The 26,335-nt window shown below is 45.4% G+C and overlaps 1 pseudogene; it reads left to right on the forward strand.

The window, feature by feature from the left end:
• The window catches only part of LOC127673529 (ensconsin-like), a 397,019-nt pseudogene that overhangs the window by 197,614 nt on the left and 173,070 nt on the right, over positions 1-26,335 (forward strand).

A 26,335-nucleotide genomic window follows, 5' to 3' on the forward strand; every position in this document is an offset into this window, starting at 1 on the left:
TATTATCACCAAGGCCACACCCAGGACTCAGGCTGGGCAGGTGGCATCCAATGGAGAGGCATCTTTCATTTATTCTGACTAAGGTTTAAAATACCCCCACCACCGTCCCTGTTTGGACACAGGATTTTGGTGTAGTTGGGGTTTGTTCAGAATAAGTTCACGATCTTCCTGCTCCAGGTGCCTGACTTGGGATCACAGGTGTGTACCGCTATAACTTTGCTAAGTGTCATCTTTTCTCGAAGGTGTGGTGGCACACACCTTTAACCTCAGCACTTGGGAGACAGCCTGAGTACAAGGTGAGACTGTGTCTCAAAAGAATCTACCCAGAGCTGATAGGAACATATCAACGCAGATAAGAAAATGTTTCTGGGGTGGGGGAATTTCTATCTAATCAAGTAGTCGCATTCATTTTAAGTAGCCTCTTCTGTTCTCTGAATGCTTCGAGCAGGTATGTACAGACACACACACACACACACACACACAAACACACAGATCCATATATGCAGTGAAGGTATAGCTGTCAGGGCACGTACAGGCGGGCACGTACGTATGGAACCAGATGCATATATAGGCAGGCACATATAGACCCAGATGCATGTACAGGCGGACACGTATAAACCCATAAGCATGTACAGTCAGGGACGTATAAACCCATATGCATGTACAGGCAGGCACACACATCCATACGCACAGTGAAGGTACAGCTGTCAGGTCTGCTTCCACATTAACGCTTCTTCAGAGTGACAGTGTGTTCACGGTCACTGTATCACTGTATAGCTGCATAATGCCAAATACATGTTCTTTCAGGTCAGACTCCCTTCAGCTTGGTAAGGAAAACATTTACTCCAGAACTGCCTGCCAGACATAGGCCCGGACAATGCTTTTGACAGGAGAAACCTTATGTGCAGGAAAGGCGGGTCCATAGCCAGAATAAGTCTCTACTCCAGGAAGGACAAAGTGTTGTCCTTTCCACGAGGGAAGTGGTCCGATATAGTCATGTCACGGTCACCCCAGGGAATAGCGCCATATCTGGGGCTCAGCGCCTAATTTCTGCTGTTGGTGGTTCTGGCGCACCTCAGCAGCTGCAGCTGAGAAAACAGCTGACTATCCACAGAACAGACTGCTGTCTGCTTGATTGCTGAACTCCTCCTCAGCTGAAGTAACCTTTGATGAGCATTTACAGGGGACACAACATCTTCACGTCCTTTGCCCATTTGAAGAGATCCCTCTACACACTTCTCTTCCCCAGATGTCTTTCTAACCAATTCTCCAGTCAGGCTTTTTCCAAGGCCCTCACCCTCCAGCTAGTCCAGTGGCTACAGCTCATGAGTCAGTGACTAGTTGAGAAGCTAAGTGGCCATTTCCCCTTCTAACAAAATCTGTCCTACCGGAAGTTATTCCCATTGTGAGGATGGCTCCTTACCAGTGTCTTTCAGAGTTGTCCCCTGTAAGGCTGCAGCTGCCCACTTTTGGGTGGTGCCTGCATAATGTGCAGAGCCATCAGTAACCAGGCCCCAGTCTTCCTGTCCCCGGTCAGCTGGTCATAGGGGACACCCCCTAGGCTGCAGGCACAAGCAGGCAGTAGACAGCATTATAACAGAAGAAACCATAGGCATCTGCGCAGCCTCTTCATGTGACTTGCTTATGCAAGGATTAGGGTTTCCCTTGCCCAGGGTCCCACAGGCAGTTAGTTGTACCGTCAGGTGAGAGATCCAGGTTCTGGTCCTAGAGGGTGGTTTGTTGGCGGCATGTTAGTAACAGTTTGCTCCCCTTGTGTATGCAGAGGTGTCTGCACTGCCACAGATGAACTCTCCAGGAAATGGAGAGTCTGCACAGAGCCCACAAGGAGTCGCTTCACAGCTGTCCAAAGGAACCACAGAGAGGTGAGCTCAGCAACTGAGGCCTTTTTCACTGAGGAAGGATGTGTGTGTGTGTGTGTGTGTGTGTGTGTGTGTGTGCGTGTGTGTGTGTGTGTGTGTGTGTGTGTGTGTATTACAAAGTGCCCTGTTCACCCCAGCCAGTTAGAATGCCAGAGTTTAACAGGAAGGTTTCTTTTTCTCCTTAATTTTCTGTAGAACTTGTATCTCTAAGAAAAGGGGAGTCCCTTTTTCTTTACTCCCCATGGTGAGATCTGAGTATGTCTTAAGGACAATACCCAACAGCCAGCCGACCTCACCAGTGCAGGCTGGCCACCCTGGCATCTTCGAAATCTAAAGCAGAATTAAAAATGCAAGGCCATGTGGGCCACAGAGAGAGCTCAAAGCAGAACGGTCTGTGGAGAACAGAGATGGAGAGGAAGGGGAAGGGGGTCCCGTTCATCCTGTACCAAGAGTGCTTCGAAAGCCACAGTTTCTGATGTACAGAAACGCTGGGTACAGAAACCCCAGGACTTAAGGAAACTGAGGCAGGATATTGTTGGAGATCTGAGACTGGTCAGCACCACGGAGCGAGACTGATTAAACCCAACACAGATAGGATGGTTGGTTCGTGACTGATTCCAGCACATAGGAGACTAAAGAAGTTGGGTTTGAGGCCAGCATGGGCTACAGAGTGAGACCCGCCCACCCACAACTCTACAACAAGGAAAAACACGTGAAACACAAACAAGAAAAGTAGATCACGGTGGCACACACTTATAATCCCAGAACTTGGAATATTGAGACAGGGGTATCTGATATTCAAGGTTACCCTGCCTCCGCCTCACCTCTAGGTTGAGACCCTGTCTTCTTGCAGGGACAATGAGAACTAATTTGCATCTTCACATGTATAAGGATTCAACTCCCACCCCATCCCCCCTAGCCCCCCACCCCACCCTGTCCTCCACCCACTGCGTCCCTGCCAGGATCTTCAAGCCCCGAGCCCTCTCCTCACCCATATTCTTTCTGCATAACAGATTCCCCATGAAAAGCATAGAGAATTTTATGGGCATCAGGTTCTCAGACTGGTTGACCTGTCACTCACTGTGTAGACCAGGCTAGCCACATTTGCAGAGATTCCCCTGTCTCTGCCTCCTGAGTGCTAGCACTATAGCTTTCTACCACCATGACCAGACTCACATAGAGTTGAAAAATGGTGGGACCAGTAAAATGGTCAGCAGGTAGAAGTGAGGGTCACCAGTCCTGATGACCTGAGTTCCATCTTCAGGACCCATGCTTCAGAAAGAGAAAACTGACTCCTCAGGCTGCCCTCCGACCTCTTCTTGCACACCATGGTATGGCACACAAATAAATAAATGTAATTTAATTTCTCTTTAAGACTTGAGAGTCGGGAATGGCTGTGCATGTCTTTCATCCCAGGCAGAGGCAGGTGGATTCTGTGAATTCAGGGCCCATCTGGTCTGCATAATAAGTTCCAGGAGAGCCAGGACTACGTAGAGTTACCCTGTCTCAAAATAAAATAAAAATAAAAAATTGAAGAACTTATGATGACCTGTTTCGGTTGTAATGACCTATTCTAAAAAATTGTCCTATTCGATAAGTGTTATAAGTTTTTCAAATCTAAGATGCAAATTTGTCACAGCTCCCTATCTGTATTTGCTAATAATGATATGGTCAGTGTTGCATCTTTCTTTATTACTATTATTGGAGGACACACGTGCGGAGGCTAGGGGACAATCTTGTAATGTTCAGGATTTCATCTGGCAGGAAGTGCTTCCACCTCCTGAGCCAATTTTATGCCCCCCCCCAAGTTTCTATTTTATTTCAAAGCCGTAAACTGATTTTAAAATAATTTTTCTAAAAATAAGCTTCCTTTTAATTCATCCCATGTCTGACCATTCACATCCCCAGTTCTCCAGATGTAGAAAAGCAGCCAAATGAAAATGTAATGTCTGTACAAAGTGAAAAGTTTGAAGAAATTATAAACTTGCCTGTTGGATCAAAAGCGTCCAGCTTAGATGTCACCAGTGAGAACCCAGAAATTCCTTTGAAACCAATTTTGGCCTTTAACGATGAAGGGACTCTTGGGCCCCTACCTCGGGTGGATGGAGTGCAGACACAACAGACCGCAGGTGAGCTAGTTGTCAACTGCTTTATGTGGTTGTCAGAGTGAATGGTTGTTTTGTTCTTTGAGGGAACGAGGAAGCCACTGTAGAAAAGATTGTGGGTGATCATGGAAGTCGAATTATGAGATGCCTTGGGTAACGCCTAGGCCCTTCCTGCCTCCCTCTCAGTCCCAAGTACCCAAAGACCAGGTCAAAGACCAGCCTTGTCAAACAGCACTCGTGCCAAGAACCAGACAGGCTCCATGTTGGACTAGACTTCTCTGGGCTTTGTCCCTCTTCCGTGGGTCATCAATACTTCCAGACTGCCTTGGGCTCTCTTGCCATTTTTCTCATTTGGGTTTGCTAACCTTGTTCCACATGTTTTCCATCTTTTTAAAACCCAAAACGACGCAGATAGGATAGATAGGATAGGAGTAGTAAGAACCAAACCCCAAGCCAGGCTCCCACTGAGCCTGGGTTCTTCTACTCCACGTTCATGGTGGCTGAGCCTGCCTGTGCCTCTCTCACACAGTCCTCAAGTCAAGTTGACCTGATGTCTTCATACAAAGAGAGCAATAGCTAGCTGAAATAAAGAGGCACATCACGCTTTACTGCTCGGTGGCCATTACCAGCTCCATAACTCAGTCTCAGCCATCAGGGCAAATGGGATAGGCTAGCTCGCTCACACCCTCAGCAAGCCTGGGTTTGGTCTGCCTATCTTCCCATAAGATCAAGTTTATCAGCATTTCCTCATACTGTTCCTAGGAAGAGAACTGGCCAAGTCCAGATACTGAAGTGGAGTCAGTAAAGGACTATGGTTAAAGTGTCTGTGAAGCCATAACAACTTTGACTAGGAAGAGGCCCCTGAGGAACCGGTCTCTTTCTCTCCTCTGGGGTGTTACCAGCCTTAGTGGAATGTCTTCTAGCTCATACCACCTGGTTTTGTGATTGCTAAGCCTTCAAAGCAGCCTGCTTAATGTTCTGCTGCTAGAAACATGACAGGCACCTGCTGCTTCCTGATTTGTCCTACCCCGTAACTGCAGGGAGGAACAGCTCCCACCTGGCACTCTGCTTCCCTGTGTTTTAATCATCCTTTTCCTTTCCACCATCTTTCTCCAAGAAGTAGTCTAGGCTCCGAACTCAAGCGCTGCACTGTTCCTTAGGGTAACCATTCATTTATAAACATTCCTTCGCTGTCCTTTGAAGTTTAGAGCCCTAAGTGTTGAACACTGAGGACACAGGACCAACGACCTTGGTTTTCTCAGAGTTATGGGTTTAAATGACCTAAGCAAGGTGTTTCTAAGTTTGGGGTGTCCCCTATGCTGACGGAAAGGGTCTGCATCTTTCCGCTTCCAAACTACACCTCTGCCCCATAGCAGGCGCCCGAGTCTTCAGATTACATTCCATTTAACTTTAGTGCCATTTTCCAAGTCTGTGGGAATTTTCATATACAGAGTGGATTATTTAGTAATTACTCAATACATGATGTGATGTTTTGATATGCATGAGAACGACGGCATTGGGAAGGGCTATCACTGCTTGGTTGGTTTCTAGCAGTGCCCCACCTTGCATGAGCATTTTTGCATCATTAGATGCCCATTCCGTACATAATGCCTGGTGAGCTAAGCCATATTCTGGGGGCAAGCCTCAGGGACCTTAATTGAATCCTCCCAAAACCTGGTGAAGGTAGGTATTATTCAGAGATGAAGAAACAGAGGACTTTAGATAACCACGTGAGGGTGAGGTTGGGGCTGGAGCTGACTCTGGAATCTGTGCTCAGTTTGCCAGACACAGCCAAAGGATGGTGCTACAAAGCTCTGTGGCTAACACTACCCGTGCCAAAAGGAGAATGTATAAAAACTGAGAACTAAAGCACCAGGAGTCGGATGGCTGGGCCTACCTTAGCCCTGCGACAGTGTTATGAATGAAGCCAGCACACATCAATGGTCATGGGCTGCAAATATTAACTTGTTCCCCCTTCCCCCGTTTTCTTCTCCCTACTGTTACCATGGAGACATAGCTCCTCAATTTATCTGGAATTCAAACCACCCCAGGGGATATGACTGCAAGCTTTGAGAGAGGCCCAGCAGGCAGAGGGGGAAACTGCAAAGCCTCAGGCCCTTCCCATTTCTCACACTCTTTCTCTTTTCTCTTCTCTCCTCTCTCTTTCTCCCTTTCCCAAGGTTCCTTACAAAGGGAATGCTGTGGAGATAGAGATTTTACACAATGGTTGCGCCATTTGTAAGTATTCTCTATTTGAAAACAAACCACCTCAGCGAGGGAGCATTTCTGCCTTGTAGCAGCCACCACCACTGCCACTACCCCGCCCAGAGCAAATTCTCTTGAGGACCAAGAACCATCCACAGACCTTCGCAGACCTCACCCAAGCCCACTGGGACTAATTAGACACCACGTACTATGTAGCCCAATCTGGTCTCTAACCCATAGTAATCCACCTGCATCAACTTCCTTATTTTGGAACTCACTCCGTAGACCAGGCTAGCCTCGAACTCAGAAATCTGCATGCCTCTGCCACCCAAGAGTTGGGATTAAAGGCGTGTGCCACCACTCCCCAGCCTGCATCTACTTCCTAGGTGTTGAGATTAAAGAAATAAGCCTCATGATGTGCATTCAAAACAATAAATAGAACAACAGCAGCAAAAGCAAACAAACAAAATCTTATTTCATGATGGGACCACCATGACAGGCAGTGCGCGCTGACAGACACCAGCCCTGGAGACAAGCCACGTTCAGTCCCTGCGTCCTGCCTGGTACAAGGAGTACGCCTGCTCCCGGAAGTCACCCTCTGGCCGCCACACTTGCTTCCACATCTCTTGTACACACACAAACACACACACACACACGCACACACACACACACACACACACACACACACACACACACACACACACTCAAAGCCAACAACCAGAAAAAATTGTTTTCTGCTGGGAACGGTAACACAGACCTGCAATCCAGCATTCAGGAGCTTGAGACAGGAGAACATAGAGTCTGAGTCCATTCTGGGCTGCATAATAAGAACTTATCAAAACAAATATAAAACAACACCAAATAGAACACCTGCAGTGTGCATTATAATAATTACTTTCAGCCCAGAGGTCGTGGCACACACCTTTAATCCCAGCACTTAGGAGGTAGAGGCAGGTGGATTTCTGAGTTTGAGGCCAGCCTAGTCTACAGAGTGAGTTCCAGGACAGCCAGGGCTACACAGAGAAACTCTGTCTCAAACAAAAACAAAAACAAACATACAAAAAAAAATTAGTAAGTAGAAATAATGCTTTTTTTTCCTTGTAATTTATCTTATGTGAAAAGAATCTTATAAAACTGCAGAAGTTGATGGAGCAGAATGGGACTCTGGGCAGTTAACTGTTTTTCTTTCAAAGTGAAATAAAAAAGAATGTAGCATTTTAACCACAAAATATAATATTTTAACATGATAGATGTTATTGTTTGGGTCAATATTAATTGCCAGGTATGAGAATGGCAATAGGATTTATTTAAAAACAAAAAACCAACCAACCAACCAAACAAACAAACAAAAACAAAAACTCATCAAAAAGCACGGCTATGTCCCATTCCCAGTTTTCTGAAGAACCGCCTCAGGGGTACAGAGCTAAACAAAGAATTTTCACCTGTGGAATATCGAATGGCTGAGAAGCACCTAAAGAAATGTTCAACATCCTTAGTCATCAGGGAAATGCAAATCAAAACAATCCTGAGATTTCACCTCACACCAGTCAGAATGGCTAAGATCAAAATGTCAGGAGAAAACAGGAGCTGGTGAGGTTGTGGAGAAAGAGGAACACTCCTCCAATGCAGGTTGGATTGCAAGTTGGTACAACCACTCTGGAAGTCAGTCTGGTGGTTCCTAATTCAACTTTTTATGCTTATATTTTACATTGAGATGTATTTCTGTCTTCTACAAATGGCAACGATCTCCAGGAGGTGGCGGCAGTGAGCTACTAGGATGATCAGTCAGTTTTCAGAGGCAGTCTGGTCATTTTCTCTTCATTCCCAGAATCAGCTTGCTACACTTTCCGGTAAACAGGATGCTTACTGAAGCTGCCCGGAGTAAAGACTTCTGATCCCCTAATTTTGCTCTAACTGTGCTACAGTGATCAGAGAGGATCCACTCAATTTACCCACAGGTGATCTTTAGTTTCCCACGATTGACAATAGGATTCATTTCAATCAACTGAACCCACAGCCTGTAATGTACGAGCAGGCAGATGCAGGTGCAGACTGCCCCGTTATCTCTGCCTCTTCTGGCTGCTGTGACTTAGATGATAGCAGTTTCTTGGGGATAGGAAGGCAGGATTTATTTATCTTATGTATATGAGTAAATGGTCACTGTCTTCAGACACACCAGAAGAGGAGGGCATCAGATCCCATTACAGATGGTTGTGAGCCACCGTGTGGTTACAGGTATTTGAACTTAGGACCTCTGGAAGAGCAGTCAGTACTCTTAATGGGTGAGCAGTCTCTCCGGCCCACCTTCTTATACACAATGTCCTCAGTTCTTGTCCACCTGATTAGGAAGGCAAGTTTCCAGATGGGCCCTGGGCCTTGTTTCAGGGTTCTCTCTGAAACATCGGTGGAATTGCAGTAAATGTTAAAGCAAACAAACAAAAATACCCTGTAAATGCTGGACCGCCTGAGCCCAGCATTTAAAACCTGAGGTGCCAGTGGACCCTGAGTGTTCTACCTCTATCACTTCAATCGCTTTAATACCTCTTTTGTTTGTTAGTGTTTGTGACAGGGTCTGCTTATGGTCTAGAACTAACGGTGTAGCCTAGGTTGGCCGCAACCTCCCAAGTTCTGAGGTTATGAACATGAGCCACCACACCTGGCTGATAACTCCTTTTGAGTGCTCGTAGTAAGGGGATACACATAGTTTAAAACATAAAGTACACCAGGAAGATCTCAGCAACATCTCGTGACAAATCGACACCTTTGCAATGAAATACATAACTGTAGTAAATCACATAGGTTACTGTCCTAAATGATTTCAGATGATGTTTAAGATAAAAAACACTCCATGGTTTTGCCTACAGCCCAATTTCTGTCGAGGTCCCCTCCTCTCAGATGACACTAGCTAGTGTCCAGTTGACATGAAAACTAACCAGGACACAGCGATCCCAGCAGACAGCACAATGTGCTCAGAACAGTTCCATTTAATTTCTCCATTTAATTGTCTGCCAACTCAGAAGTCTCTCGATCCTACACGCATGGGACAGTTCCTAGGCTATCTATTCTGGGACTACTTGTCTATACTTAAATAATTAACACATGTCAGCATAACTTTAGTTCATAGCGAGACTGAGTGTGGACTGCAGGTGAAGTTCTGTGAGTTTGAGACCAGCCTGGTCTACAGAGTGAGTTCCAGGGCAGCCAGGGCTGTTACACAGAGATTCCCTGTCTTGGAAGGGGGGGGAGAGAGGGAGAGAGAGAGAGAGAGAGAGAGAGAGAGAGAGAGAGAGAGAGAGAGAGAGAGAGAGAGAGAGAGGAGGGGGGGGGAGGGAGGGAGAGAGAGAATGGAAGGGAGGAAAGGAGGAGGATGGGAGGGAAAGAGACAGAGAGACAAAGAGACAGACAGACAGACAGACAGATAGAAGACCACAGTGGACTGAGCCCACCACATTCATTTTCTTCTTGGTTCAGGCCGTTCTATGTTAACTTCACTTTCAAACAAAAGTTAAAATCAACCTGAGAATCCGCCCACCCTCTCTCCTTTAGAGATGTGCTCTTGTGTGGCCTGAGTCACGTGTGGCCTGAGTCCACACCCTAGCTCCTCACCAAACAAAACAAAATCTGATTTTGTGATTTGTTGTAGGAATTTTTTAATCCTCACCTGGGGTTTCAACCCCGACTTAGACCATTGAGTTCTAGAAAGAAGGATTAAATTTTGATTTAATTCAATTTTGATAAAAGACACACACAACCTTTATATTGACAATAAGCTTTAAACAGCACAAGAGCAGGGCAGACATCTGCCCTCTATGCTGTTAGAATCTACGTTCCTATCGATAACCCCGAGTTATCATTGCTATGTCTCATCTGGACTGCTCTTAACCCCAATCAGCCATGTTCTCTTTAACACACCCATAGCCCACAGCGTCTTCTTCCACTCTTCCTCTTCTTCTCCCCCTCGTGGTTCTCCTCCATCCCTGAGCCTTGGAATGTTAAACCCCACCTATTCCTCTTCTGCCCAGTGATTAGCTGTCAGCATCTTATTTAACAATCAGAGATAACTTGGGGGCAAGGTCACACAGTGTCACTTGTGCTAAGTGTAGACTCTCTCTGGGACAACCCGGTCTGGGCGGGGGGCCTGGGGGGGCAATATTAGCATTAGAATATAAGCAGTATCAGGACACCACACAACAATCATTGCTAAACATTAAAGAATACTTTGAATACCAAATGAATAATTTGGGATATAAATGTTAATGAAAACACAGTCTACTTATGTGGATGTCTTATGTTTGAGCAGAAGAAAACAAATGACTCTGAAATGTTTTCAGAACAGGACAAGAATTTAGGACTTTCAGAATGTTCCACCCCTAAAGAATTTGAGTTTCTACAAATGTGGACTGATGAAACAGATTTGACATTGCAGGAAAGCATCTGCCTCACGGAAGTGAGCAGAACTGCATAAATGTGTTTATATGATTCATCAGTCTTGTTCGAGAACACAACAGATATACCACAGGGGAAAAAACAGATTTGTGTAGCTTAGCTCAAGGTTTTGGAGGCCTGGGGGCATGTTGTTTACACTGGCTTAGCTCTTGCTCAGAGTCCTAAAACAACAAACACATGTTGTCACTTGGTGTGCTGGCTGCTTTTGTGTGTCAACTTGACACAGGCTGGAGTTATCACAGAGAAAGGAGCTTCAGCTAGGGAAGTGCCTCCATGAGATCCAGCTGTGGGGCATTTTCTCTATTAGTGATCAAGGGGGGAGGGCCCATTGCAGGCAGTGCCATCCCTGGGCTGGTATTCCCGGGTTCTATAAGAAAGCAGGCTGAGCAAGCCAGGGTAAGCAAGCCAGTAAGGAACATCCCTCCATGGCCTCTGCATCAGCTCCTGCTTCCTGACCTGCTTGAGTTCCAGTCCTGACCTCCTCTGTAATAACTAACCAGAGGAGCCAGGAAGACAGAGCTACTGTTGGGAGAAGTTTAAAAAAAAAGAAGCAAAGGCAAAAACAAAACAAACAAGACCAAACAAAATGGCCCCTTCTCCTCTTTTAATCTAAGTGAACATCAAGTGGAATATAGATCGGTTTTGAAGATACATTTGTTTTACAAGTGCTTTACTTGAATGTTCGTATGTGAACCACGTGCTTCCCTGGTGCCTGTGGTTGTGTGAAAAGGGGCGTCAGCAGATCCCCTGGAATAGGAGCTACGCGTGGCTGGATACCACCATAGTGTTTCCAGGGACGGAGCCCAGGTCTTTAAGAGCAAGTGCTTCTTGCTCTCCTGAACCATCTCTCCAGCATCTCAAGTGGAGTTTTAATGTAATGAAAACAACTTCAGCCAGGAGAGGCAAACTCTTCACTTGGTGGAAAGTTAGGGATTTACTGTTGGGTAGTTGCAACACATGAGATGTGTTAGCCTTCTGCTGTGTGGGCAAAACAAGAAATGCAGTTGAAATGATCAGCTTAAAAGGAGGAAAGACTTATTGGGCTCATGGTTTTAGAGGTTTTAATCTATGTGATAAGTCATTTCCCCACCAGTGAAATGAGCCAATTCAAGCCAAATTTAAAAATTATATATATTATACGTATATGTATGTATATATATATATACATACGTACATATATAACATATATGTGTGTATACATACATATATACATACATATATATATAGTTAACACACACACACACACACACACACACACAGAGGTTTACTGGGAAACTGCTCTCAGGAGAGTTCGCTGGCCCCAAAGGAGACCCAGAAATGACCATGGTAAGGGAGAGATTGGAGAGGAGGAAGAGAAAGAGAAAGAAAGAGCTTGTGGCCAGAGAAGAGAGAGAGGGAGAAGGAGATGGAAAAGGAGAGAGAGAGTAGAGAGGCCTTAAACATCTGGATTATAGATGGAAGAGTCTCTGGGGGAAGGGCAGCCCAGCCCCTGGACTAGAAAGTATGGGTCGGGAGCAGGGAGTGCCAGGTAGGGAACAGGGGATGCTGGGAAAACCTAGAGGCCAGGTCTGTTTTGGTGTGTCAACTATGCACCTCAGCCCCTTGTCCTGGGCTCTGAAAGCAAACCCCACAGTCAGCTGGGATTGTCATCTGAAGTCTGAGGTTAGACAGAAAATACACTGACAGAAAGAAGCTGCTAACTTCACGGTAGCCGGGAAGCAAAAAATGGGGAGACAGGGGTTGGGGTCCTTGGAGCCTGCACCCAGAGTCCACCTGTTACCCAGTGCTCCTTCTCCTAGGGGTCGAAGCCTTCAGGGCACTCCAGAATCTAACATAATGTAACCAGGGTCCTTGTGCTGAGAGAAAAGTGCCTTCTGAAACAAAGAGTTCAGAGTGGACTGTACAGAAGGGCCAACAGATTATTTCTGTAATGGCCAGTGTCTTAGCCAATGTTCTGTTGCTGTGAAGAGACACCATGACCTTGGTTACACCTATCAAAATAAAGCGTTTAATCAAGGCTTGTTTACAGATTCAGAGGTCTTCTCCATTATCCTCCTCACGAGGATAATTTATTGGGTGTTCTGTGGACCAGGCAAACACTCTGCAGCCTTTCAGAGTTTCTGATTCAACTGAGGGACCCTAGGGTTTTCCAGTGCCACACCCTCCTTAGAGCTTCCCCACACCTCAGGTCAAGGCTAGGCCAAGTTCCCTTCTCCATCTCCATTCTTGGAATGTACTGGACTGATAGTCACCTGATCCTCTGGAAAGTCCTAGACAGAGTTCAAATTCAGGTCTTGCTTGCTAGCTAGAAGATTTAAAGGTCAATATGCTTAGCCAATACATTTGAATTGTAACCTTGCTGATGTAACCTATACCCCTAAAAAGTATAAAAATTGCTTGTAATAGCCATTTGGGAGGTTGACTTCTTGTTACTTGCCTTGAGGGTTGACCCCGATGCTCTGGAAAATAAACCTCTTGCTTTTGCATCGATCTGCATCTCAAAGTAGCTACCACTAATGGAGGGTTGTGGTCTTACATAACAATTCAATGGTAGAACTGGGAACCTGGGTTTCTTAGTTTCCAGATAAGACTGCTGCTGGTGGCTCAAGGACAAGGATAGAATAAAGAAGAGGGAAGTACCTCAGTATAATGCTACAGCAGTAACACACTGCATTCAAAATACTGTACAGCTGGATAGAACACACTAGTAAGTCTGTTAAAATGTCAGGCTCGAGGATGGCTGGGAGAGGGGAAGGTGATTCCATGTCACAGGACAAAATGCTGTAGTTAGAAGCAGTGTCATTATCTTCTTCCAAAGTCAACCATTTCCTTTTGAAGACCAACTCAAAAAAAAGTCATATTTCTTTAAATAGGACCAGGGTAAACTATTTACCTTTATTGAGAGATAAGCAATGTCAAAGAGAGATATTTTAATGAAAGGTTAGAGTACAAAAGTTACTTGAGATGGCCCAGGGTTACCCAGTGAGACCTTGTCTAAAAATTCTTGTAAAATAGTGAATATTCAATGTTCTGAAATTGACAAGTTTCTCTGCATAATCTTGTCAGCTAAAAATGTTTCAAGTTACAGGGGAGGGGACAATGACAGGTGTGTAGATGCTATACTTCACCGGGAGCTATAGCCTACGACTCCGACTCTGATGGAGACATGTTTGGGCTTGTACTCTGGCTACCTGCTCATTGCACCATATACTGGAGCTGCCAAAGACCAAGGGAAGGACATACTCGCCTATTCCTCAAAGACCTCTGGGCTATGGACAGCCTAAATGGCCTTGGTCTTGGCTGCTGGAGGACTCCTAGTATGCATTTTTTTTCTGCTACCATTGCCTTATAAGTTTTTTATTTTTTATTTTTATTTATTTATTTATTTTTGTTTTTGTTTTGTCTTTTAGCTTCTCACTTGTCACTATGTTTTTTTTTAAGATTTTTATTATTTATTATATGTAAGTACACGGTAGCTATCTTCAGACACTCCCAGAAGAGGGCATCAGATCCCATTACAGATTTTTGTAAGCCAACATATAGTTGCTGGAATTTGAACTCAGGACCTTCTGAAGAGCAGTCAGTGAGCCATCTCTCTAGCCCATCATTATCTTGAAGAAGGAATATCTTGTGTGTTGCATGGATACATCACCTGTGAACTAAAAAGCCTATGGCCTGTAGCTTTTGCAGGAAATATGGGTGGGAATCAAGTAGAGAGAAAGGATTCAGGGAGAGAGCCAGGAGGGAGATTTGCCAGGAAGATTTGTTGAGACAGACAAGATACCACACGTAACCAGCATGTGGCAGAATGTAGCTAGGATAAATGAGACATTTTAAGTTATATCTATTCAGAGAGGAGCCTAGCTATATGGCCAAGGTATTTGTAAATATATTTTGAGTCTGTGTCTTATTTCTGGGAGCAAGGGGGTGAGAGGAAGAACCAGGAAAGTTTTTGCTAATGGCACTTTACCCAGAAACTCCATCCACCCACCCGCCCCCACCCCCAATTACGCTAGCGTGGGTGTAGACTGTTGGTCAGACATGCCTCACTTCTGTCCAGAAAGGGCCAGTATTCCTGCCTACGCTCTTTCTCCCTTTTTCCAGGTAGTACAAACTAACAATGAAATCATCTATCACCTTATTTGTATCATGGATTCCCCCCCCTTTTTTTTTAGATTTATTTATTTTATTTATAGGAGCACACTGTTGCTGTCTTCAGACATACCAGAAGAGGGCATCGGATCCCACTACAGATGGTTGTGAGCCACCATGTGGTTGCTGGGATTTGAACTCAGGACCTCTGAAAGAGCAGTCAGTACTCTTAACCGCTTAACCATCTCTCCAGTCCCCCATGGGTTCTTTAGAACATTGAAGAAGGTGACAGATCATGTCTCAGAGTAGTATCTTAAGATACACAGTTACTTTAAAGGGAAGAAATTACATTAACTTTATGAAAACACTGAGTGAGTGTATTGACTGCTATTTTTTGCTGTGATAAGATAACATGACCAAGGCTTGTGATTCCAGAGGGATAACAGTCTATCCTGGCAGGAAGTCACAGCAGCCTGTGGCAGGCATTGTAGCAGGATCAGGGAACTGAGAGATGGTATCTTCAAGGGCAAGCCGGAAACAGTGACACACTGCAACAACTGCACGACTACAACTCTCAAAGCCAGAAGGAATGAACTTCCCCAGCAAGGCTGTACCACCTTCCCAATCATTGCCACTGTACTGCCTGGCTTTGTTTGTCACCTTGACACAAGCTAGAATGATCTGAAAAAAGGGAACCTCAAGTTTCGAAAATGGCCATAAGATCCAGCTGTAAGGCGTTTTCTTAAAACATGATTGGGGTGGTGCCAGCCCATTGTGGGTGGTGCCATCTCTGGGCTGTTCCTGGGTTTTATAAGAAAGCAGGCTGAGCAAGCCAGGAGGAACAAGCCAGTAAGCAGCACCCCTCCATGGCCTCTGCATCAGCTCCTGTCTCCAGGTTCCTGTCCTGTCCTGACTTCCTCCCATGATGGGCTGTGATGTAGACGTGTAAGCTAAATAAACCCTTTACTCCCCAACTTGCTTTTTGGTCATGGTGTTTCGTTGTAGCAATGGAAAGCCTAAGATAATAACTAACTTGGAACCAAGTGTTCGAATACTCGAGGCTAAGGAGAGAACATTTCTTCTTTTGAGTGTCACAGCAAGTTAGTGATATAACATGCCGTGCTCTGTAGCCTCATCACTAATTACTCCCCAAACACAGCAGCTTACTATATCCTGGTTTCTGTGGGTTAAGAATCTAAAACCAGCCTACCTAGGTAGTTTTGGATAGAAACTCTCACTCATTGTTTTTTTGTTTTGGTTTGGTTTTTGGTTTTTTGGATTTGGTTTTTTTGAGACAGGGTTCCTCTGTTTAGCACTGGCTGTCCTGGAAAACTCACTCTGTAGACCAGGCTCGCCTCGAACTCAGAAATCTGCTTGCCTCTGGCTCCCAGAATGCTGGGATTACAGGCGTGCACCACCACCGCCCAGCCTCGCTCAGTGTTAAGGAAGAAGACAAACAGTTGTTCAATCATCTGGAGGTTTGATGGAGAGAAAGCTATCAGCGGGCCTAAGTTCTCTGTCACTTTGAGCTATCCACAGACTTGCCCTCTGACAGGGCAGCTGACCTCCCCAGTACCACTGCAAGTGTTCTAGATGAAGGCACAGAACCCACAGAATTTTATAATCTTACCTGTAAAATAGCATCTAGTCACTTCTGTGATGTTGTTTACACTGGACTGGGATACACAAGCCCGTGAGTGCAGGAATCTGAAATGACAGGTTCTCTCTTTAGGGCTGCTGTCCAGAAAGTGACTATTATGTAGGCGTGCAAATGAGATCTAGAAGATGCTCTGGTAATAAACACGAGGAAAGATGCTAACCGTTGGGACCGAGCGTGGCTCAGTGGTTAAGGGAACTTGCTGCTCTTCTGGAGGTCCTAAGTTTGGTTCCCAGCACCCACAGTGCCCAACTCACAACTGCCTGTAGCTCCAGCTCCAGGGGATCTGACACCGCCTCTGCAGGGATCCCATTCCACCCCCAGCCATGCACCCACAGGTGCCACACGCCTGCACAGGCAGACAGGCACAGGCAGACATGCACAGGCAGACCCACACAGGCAGACACACACAGGCAGACACGCACATAAATATGGAGGAACAAATGCTAAGCATGTGTTATTTTAAAAAGTAACCCAATTAACTCTTTTTAGTTCATTTTCTTTTTTGTTTTTGTTTTATTTCATGTGAGGTAGAGGAGGTCTTTCTTGGTAGCCTAGGCTAGCCTGGAGCTTGTGTAGGCAAAGCGAACTTTAAACTCTTGGCAATCTTCCTGGCTTATCCTCTCAAGGGCTGGAACTACAGAACTGTCCTATCAAGGCTGTCTCTCTCTTTTGCCATTTTTTTTAAAGGATTTACTTAAGCTGGGCGGTGGTGGCACATGCCTTTAATCCTAGTACTTGGGAGGCAGAGGCAAGAGGATTTCTGAGTTCGAGGCCAGTCTGGTCTATAGAGTGAGTTCTAGGACAGCCAGGGCTACACAGAGAAACCCTGTCTCGAAAAAACAAACAAAAAAGATTTATTTATTTATTATATGTAAGTACACTGTAGCTGTCTTCAGACACACCAGAAGAGGGAGTGTTGTGAGCTACCATATGGGTGCTGGGATTTGAACTCAGGACCTTCGGGGGAGCAGTAAGTGCTCCTAACCACTGAGCCATCTCTCCAGCACTTTCTTGCTTTTTGATACAGGGACCTCAGTATGTAACATAGGCTAGTACTAAACTCATGATCTTCCTGCTTCAGCCTCTTAAGGGCCGGAATTGCATGTGTGCACAATGAAATATTGCATTATAAATAATTCTGATGTAGAACTGCAAATACAGTGATTATTTATTTATTAAAACATCTGGGTCCAGGCAGTGTCGGTGCACCTTTGACCCCAGATTTGAGACACTTGGAGAAGAAAGCAGATCTGAGTTCCAGGCCAGCCTGGTCTATAGAGTGAGTTCCAATACAGCCAGTACTACACAAAGAAATATTCTTAGAAAAAAAAAAAAAAAAAAGCCAGGCGTGGTGTTGCACACCTGTAATCCCAGCATTTGGGAGGCAGAGGCGGGCAGATTTCTGAGTTCAAGGCCAGCCTGGTCTACAGAGTGAGTTCCAGGACAGCCCAGGACTCCACAGAGAAACCCTGTCTCAGGAAAAAAAAAAAAAAAAAAAACCTCAAAAAAAAACTCAAAAAAACCCTTGCCCCCAAACCCAAGCACATTTTGACTTTGGGGCTGGAATGTGGCTTGCTTGGTAGGGTGCTGCCCTACTGTGTGTGACGCTTTGGGTCTGAATCCCTGCCACATAAAACTATTAGTCCCAGCGCTCTGAAGGTGAAGATTGAAGTATACCTTCAAGGTCAGCTTCAACTACAAACTAGAGACTAGCCTGGGCTATATCTAAAAAGATTGTCTTCTACTTGTTAGCATTACAAATATTGCTAATATTTCCGTGTATCTCTGCCTAGAATCATAATTAAGACACGTCACAAATTTCAGCTTGTTATCTAGGATGCAACTTTGTCAACACAAACACTGATAACATGGCATGGACTTTTTAACCCTGTCCATGGACTCTGTGAGATGATGGATCACAAGATGGCTTAGGGTACAAAACCACTATGTGAAGAAAATATATATCAACCTAATACAAGCACCTTCAAGTGACTGAGCCGTTATTCCACACGGATAATATATGCGTTTGTTATTATCAGACTTCCCCAATACTGTGTATATTTACTAATTGATTAGTATCTCGTCACTATTGACTTTGTTAGTAGTCCCCTCCCCTTGTGTCTATGTGTACATGTATGTTGATACAGAGTCTTGTTGTGTAGCATAAGTAGGCCTTTCACTCGATCCTCCTGCCTCAGCTTTTGCAGTGCTGGAATCAGACATGAGTCACCAAACTTGGATTATGAAGCATGCCATGCCACCAGTAGGCAAAGAGTCGGTCTTAATTTAGATCCAAGACACATGGGAACTAAATTATGTTTCTCCCGGCGACTTTAAGTTTTTGCTTCAGTTTTTCAGTGTATGTGCCAGACAGTTGCCAGCTGGATTCCTGTAACTAAATCATAAACGACCGAAATTAAGTAGGACAAGTTTTAGGCATGTGAACGGACTTGTTTTCCAACGATGAGCATTTCGTCTTGCGGCCAACGAGGCGATCCATGCACCACTTCCAGGATCTGTTCCTGAGTGGGAACAAATGCGCAGAATTTGGCTTGCTGGGGGAGCTGTCAGATTGGGGGCACCGGTTAAAAAAGCAACAACTCCTTTTCAGTCTTGAGGTCCCACTGCAGCGGCTGGCTGTCCAAGGTGGCAGCACCTCTTCTCTAACCTCCCTAAGCAGCTCAGCCACAGAGCCTCAGCCAGCCAGGACAGTCTTTCCATTCTAACCCAAGAACCCGATGCAGGGAAGAGGGGGTGAAAAAAACCCATCAATCCCTGAGCTTCCCACAAGCCCCACCGATCATTGAACAGGACGTCCCACCAATCCCTCACTCTGGAGATCTCTTCCCTGAAAAGTTCAGCCTCCTAAGAAACCCTGTCTAAGCCTCGTCCTTTGTCCAGTTCCCTGTTGTCCACTCAGGGGCGCAGAGGCAGCCACCCATGCTGGATTCATCCCTTTTCCTCCTGGATCTGTCTCCCCAACAAATCTCTTTTATGAGATTTGCTGCCTAGCTAGCATGACTTTCTCACTGGAAGAAACCAAGAATCGAGGAAGGAGCTGAGCTCTGAGCTCCGCTGGGGATACCCTCCCTGGGAGCTGAGGCACCTCTTGCTGAAGATGCTTCCTCTCAGAGCCCTGTGGTTCCTGGGCTCCGTAGTCCTGGGATACTTTTCGATCGCAGCAGGAAGACATACTGCAAAGTCATATTTTTCTTTCGTGTATTAAGAGAACAGTGACACTGGCTGGTGGGAGAATTCAGTTGGCTGGGTGTGTACCTAGCATATACAAAACCCTGGGTTCAATCTCTTGTACTAAGAGGGTGTGGCAGGCGTGGCATTCAGAGCCATGTTGGGCTCCACAGTGAGTTCCAGGCTAGAATGCAATACAAGAAAAGTCTCAAAAATGAATCACTGTACACACAGTACAAAAAAGATTGAAATTAAAAAAAAAGTCTACAGTGTAATTAAAATATTGATGTGCCAGATACTAACACAACAAATTTTATTATTGAGGTTTTTTTGTTTTTGATTTTGTTTTTTTTAAACAGGGTCTCACTGTCATCTCTGACTGTCCTGGAACTCACTATGTAGACCAGGCAGGCCTCAAATTCAGAGATCACTCTGCCTCTGCCTCTGCCTGCTAAGTTCTGGTTTAAAGCTTTGAGTGGGTTTACAATTAGTTTTTTAACCCTGCTTTCAATCCTGAAAATGTTTGATCCACAAAACAGATAATAATCACATTTCCCTGGTGATCGTGTATGTAACAAAACAATGTTGAGAAATGGCTTGCACATTATTCCAGTTTTTTTGGTTTGTTTGTTTGGTCGTTTTTTCAAGACAGTATTTCTCTGTGTCGCCCTGGCTGTCCTAGAACTTGCTCTGTAGACCAGGCAGGCCTTGAATTCACAGAGAACCCTCTGTCTCTGCCTCTTGAGAACTAAAGAACTAAAGATGTGTGACACTGCAGATCAGCCTGCTGCCCCTCAGCAGACTGCTACTCCTGGGAACACAGCCAGTCTCACCTGATTTCACATTCCCAGCGCACTCTTAAACACTCTTAAAGTGGCTGTTTACACCACTTCCTTGAGGTGCTAGGGAATGGAGTTGCTGACCAAGTTTAGCATCTTGGACCTGAGCTCCAGCCTACAATGCACCACCTCCCCAGAGTAAAGCCATGAGGCTTGGGCACAATGCAGAGTTAGATGCTGTCAGGCAGCTACCGGAGTTCAAGTCTGCGGTGGTGGTGGGTGCAAGCGGTGGTGGTGAAAAAGCTCTCAGGATCCCGATGACTCACCACTGCTTCATCAAAGACCACAAGCCTACTATCCAGGATTCCTACTGGAAAGAAGCAGCCCTGGACGACAGAGGAGGCTACATCCTAAATGTGCTGGATACAGCTGGCCAGGATACCGGGCGGGCTCTGCAGGACTGTGCTTGGCAGTGGGTGATGGCCTGCTGTGCGTCTTTGCTCTTGATGACCCCTCGTTGCTAGACCAGCTGCAGCAGATATGGTCCACGTGGAAGCCTCACCGCAGCCTCTGGTGCTAGACCTGCCGAGCACTACTGGAGATGCTCATGCTGCCACTGCCGCGGCAGTCCTTGCTCCCAAGCTGGGAGTCCCCTTAGTGAAGACCTCAGCCAAGAGGCACCAAAGTGTGGGAAGCCTTTGCCCTCTTGACCTTGAGATTCAGAGGCTCAGGAGGCTGGGGCTGTGTCTTTCTTTCTTTCTTTCTTTCTTTTTTTAAAAGATTTATTTATTTTTATGTATGAGAACACTGTTGCTGTCTTCAGACACACCAGGAGAGGGCATCAGATCTCATTACAGATTGCTGTGAGCCACCATGTGGTTGCTGGGAATTGAACTCAGGGCCTCTGGAAGAGCAGTCAGTGCTCTTAACCTCTCTGAGCCATCTCTCCAGTCCCGATTTTGAGTTTCAATAGCAGACATGTTTGTTTTGTTTTCTAACCCTCTTGTGATAGCTAGTCTTGGTTGTCAACTTGACTACATCTGGACTTAAATTAAAAACGGAGGGCACAGCACTGAGGAACTGCTTAGTTTGACGTAGGAAGATCCACTTGTAACCCAAATCTTGAGGTAGGAAAGCACATGCCTTTAAATCGGGTCATACCTTCTTCTGGAAGCCTTGATAAGGACTCGGAAGAGGGAAGCTTTTGCTCGTTGCCTGCTTTCTTTGCTTTCCTGGCAAGCCCGTTCCCTCCCTGGCATTACAGCCCACTCCTTCAGGATTCCAGCATCTACTGAAGACCAGCTGAGACATCCAGCCTTGTGGACTGACCAAGTTCTGGATTCTGGGACTTTCTGTTCATAGCCAGTCATTGCTGAACTAGGCAGACCACAGCATGTAAGTCATTCTAATAAATTACTATATATAAAATATAAATAAAAATATATATTCTATAAATATGGGAATATATGTATACATACATATATACATGACTGTACATACTGACATATATTCTTTTAAAATGTTCTGCTACTCTAGCTAACCCTAGTGCATGTCTAACACACAGATGACAGGTCTTAGTAAATCACTGGTTCTGGAGTGTTTATGCTAACCCCTATAGATTTTGTCTCTAAGTGTGTGGAGAGAGATTGACACACACACATTTCTATGCTGGGGAGGGAATCTAGGGCCTAGAACATGTTAGGAGTGTGCTCTACCACTGAGTCATATTCCTAGCCTGGTGACCTTTTATGTTTTGTTTTTTTCGAGACAGGGTTTCTCTGTGTAGCCCTTGCGGTCCTGGAACTCACTCTGTAGACCAGGCTGGCCTCGAACTCAGAAATCTGCCTGCCTCTGCCTCCCAAGTGCTGGGATTAAAGGCATGTGCCACCGGCCCTGGTGGCCTTTTTTAAATTATAGGATTATTCTCATAAGGTCAATCTTGAGGTGTATCATATTCTAAGAAAAATTATTAGGTTTTGTTAATATTTGTGGTCACTTCATGGGCTAGGCTGAAAAATTTTAGAGACAGGGTCTCATGGAACTCAGGTTATCTACAAACTTGTGTAGTTGGTATACAGACACTAAAAACAAAAATTCACTAACTGATTAGTTATAAAACCTTACTGCAAAATTCGTTGGTATAGTAGTAAGGTTGGCAACTTTAAAATCAATATTTCTCCTTGGAAATTTTTCTATTTTTAGGAAATGCCCAAATTTCCATTTGGATCTTTCCACTTATGATAATTTATTTTGGCATTTCAGATTTTGAAAAATAAATTAAAATGAATATCTATTAAACAAGAACCTTGAACCTCAAAGGAATCTAGTTCATCCTTTATTTCTTTAAAAAAATCATTCACTTGGCCTTGTTGGACACCAAAGGGAGGGGAGGACCTTGGTCCTGGAAAGCCTTGATGCTGCAGTGTGGGGGAATGCTGGAACAGGGAAGCGGGAGAGGGCTGATTGGGGAACAGGGAGAGGGGAGATGGATTATGAAAGTTTTGGGGACAGGAAACCTGGAAAGGGGACATTTGAAATGTAAATAAAGAATATATCTAATAAAAAAAAAGTAAAAAAAAAAAAAAGAACTACTTGTGCAGTTCTGGCACAAATGATATGGGAGTAACTAATCCCCTTTTAATTGGAACTAAGGTCCGCCCCATGATGTGGAACCTATATCTGACTGTTAAAGTTTCATGCTGTAACTCCCTGTAGAGGTTAGAGGACAACCTTTAGGAATCAGTTCTTTCCTTCTGCTGTGAAGTTTTCACCAGAGAAGTCTGCTTGGACATGGGTTTAAGGTAATGCAAAGTCTATTAGCTATCTGGGTGTTCCAGATCCGAGTGTGCAGTCCTTAGTCTTTCTCACGGTGAGCTTTTATGCACAAAAACCATGTTCTCGGTTGACATACTTCATTTAACAAAAGCAGTTAACTAGAAGTGGATTACAGACTTCAAACCCAAGCTTAGCCAAAACGCAAGCTTAGCACTCAATTACTTTCCCAGAACTCTAGACCTTGATGAATTAGGCCTTTGTTTTCCTTTTGGCATGGTACCATCAGAAAACTGATGCTTATACCTACACTGTGGAAGCGGTACTGATTAACTATATTGAATGTCTGGAAAGTAGTTAATGGTATCGATGGACTGAATATTTAATTGGTATACAGTGAGTACAGACTGGGGATATGGCTCAGTGTGGAAAGTGCTTGATGTGCAAGTGTGAGGAATTCAGACATGAACATGAAAGTTGAGCCTGTCCTCATGGCTGTAACTTTAGCATTGGGGTATATACGGGTAGGTCCACTGGCTTGTTGGCCGGCTGGCCAGCTGACATGCCAAACTCCAGGTTCAGCAGGAGACCCTATCTGAAAATACAAGGAGGAGAAACGGTTGAGGAAGGGCCGAGCCTACGACTTCCATCCAAGTACTGGCACAGCACACGTTAAGACTGGAATGCAGTATAACATTAAAACTATATAAGTTTCTGAAGAACTGCCAAACTGTTTTGCCTCGTGACTGTACCATTTTGCATCCCTACCAATCAGGCATGAGGATTCCAGTGTCTCCATGCCAACACTTTATTTTCTGTGTTGGTTTTATAATACCCAGCTTACTAAGCTTGAGTGCTGTCTCACGGTTTGGGTTTGCATTTCAGTGGCATGGCACATGTGTTGTAGACTGTGGCAATTGGTAAGCAATTGGAAAGATGTTTACTACAGACTTCTGTGTCTGCATGTGTGTGTGTGTGTCACCTTGATCCAGTTCAGGGCCTTGCACATGCAAGTGCCTTTGCACTGAGCCCCATCACCAGCTCAGGCCACTTTTAAGTCCAGTAACAAAATGTTGCATTGTGGGAGTTACGTGTTTATTCTAGATAATGGGTCTGGGCCATATAGGTATAGGTTGCCTCTTCAGTCCTTCGTGGCTTTTGGCCTATAGAAATTTTTGTTTGATGTTCATGTGTCAGTTTTTGTATTGTTGCCTGTGCTTTGGGTCCGTACATTAGTAATAGGTCCCATAATAGGAAACTTTTCTGGATATTAGACCCTTTTTATACTTTTAAGACTCATCCATTTTGAATTCATGTTTGTTGTTTAAAGGTAGAGTCCAGTTTCACTGTTTTTCATGTAAATATCGCACTTCCTAGGTACTGGCTGCTGAAGACTGTCCTTCCCTGGTTGAGTGTCCCCAGACTCTATGATTTCTAGACTCTATTCTATCTGATTGGTCTAAATGCCCGTACCATGTTGCTTCAACTGTAGCTTTAAAATCAGGAAATCTGAGCGGCCCAGTTGATTCCTTTTCAGATACTGTAAAGTCCCTGTTGCCTTGAGCGCTTGTGTGCACTCAGCAGTGTGAGTGTGGAAAGGGTTCCGAGGAGGGATGATGGTAGCAGTCACCACCTATTAACTCACATCAGCATGAAACCCCGGGAGTGCCTCTGTGCGTGCCATGCCCAGACCAGTGGCTGGATGTAAGGCAACAGAAGATTTGGAAAGAGAAGGACAGATCCCCAGTTTGGGTTCCCATGGCCATTGCCAGTTCACTGTCAGCTTGATGAAGACAGTCAAGGGCCCATTCCCTGAGCCCTGACCCAGGAAACCCAGATGGGCAAATGTAGCCCCAGTGCCTCACATTGCGTTTCTCTTTCTGAGTTCCCAGTCGGCTCTCCTTGATCTTATTTAAGCCACATCAGAATGTTTTTACATGGCACAAACCCTCAATTGCAACTCTGGGGAGACAGAGGCAGGTGGATCTCTGTAAGTTCAAAGCCATCCTGGTCTACATAGTAAGTTCCAGAACAGCCAGAGACTCTGTCTCTGTAAATGCGCGTGCACACGCACGCACACACATGCATACATGCACATGCACACATATGCACGCGCGCACACACAGACACAGACACACACATGCACACACACTCACACTCACTCTAGGTGGACTTGATGGCAAGCCCGATGATCCCAGTTCCATCCCCAGAGCCATCCTGCTAGAAGGAGAAAACCAACCCTGACTTTCCCAAGTTGTCCTTTCACCCAACACAGGCATGCACTCAAGGAGGAATAAACAAATAAGGAAATAAATAAATGTGTATTTTAAAACGTATTCCCCCCTTGTTCTGGAAAGACTCAGTGATGCAGTATTCGGCAAAACAAGATCGGGGAAGTGGGAAGGGGTGGGTGGGAGGACAGGGGGAGAGAAGTGGGCTTATGGGAATTCCGGGGAGTTGGGGGCTAGAAAAGGGGAAATCATTTGGAATGTAAATAAAAAATATATCGAATAAAAAATGTTTTTAAGGGAAGAAGACAGGACTTACCTTGGTACCTCAGCATCTTTCTTGGGAAGGAATGTGGGCCCTCCTCCCTAGTTGTAGGCATAAGGGCTTCTCTAAACCCCACTCGGCAGGGAAGACATGGGCTGCAGCTTTTACCACCCAGAGACTGCACCTGTCCTTCAAGGCCCCACCTGCCTTTGAGGAGTCAGCTGGGGCGGAGGGTGGCCATGCAGCTGGATTGATCCAGACCTGGGCCAGCACCATGGGAAGATCTGTTCTGCCCTCAGTCACTTGCAGCTCAGCAGGTCAGCTAGGGTCACATTGCTCCAGAAGCTGGGAGAAGCAGTTAGAGGAACTCGGAAGAGAAGGAGAGAGGGGGCATTGCAACTGTTCACTGGCAGCCCTGGCTGGGTGACATCTGCCTGTCCCTTGTTCCCTAGTACTGGCTTAGCCAGAGGTGCCCAGCCACCCCCCCTGCTGCCCATAACAGGTCAGAGTCTCAGATCTTTCTCATTTTCCCTCTCTTTCCAGCCTTTGGTCCCTCCATCCTCTGTCCTCCCATCTCCCTCCTCCCCCTCCCTCTGTTACTCCCTCTGTCCCTCCCTCCCCCCTCCATCCCTCCCTCTGCTTGAGACTCTTCAAGCACTAGGCTCCCTCTTGCTCCCTTCTGATCCCTCCCCACTCTTCCCTAGTGACATCTGA

This window comes from Apodemus sylvaticus, chromosome 23 (genome assembly GCF_947179515.1).
Source record: "Apodemus sylvaticus chromosome 23, mApoSyl1.1, whole genome shotgun sequence".
Classification (NCBI taxonomy): domain Eukaryota; kingdom Metazoa; phylum Chordata; class Mammalia; order Rodentia; family Muridae; genus Apodemus; species Apodemus sylvaticus.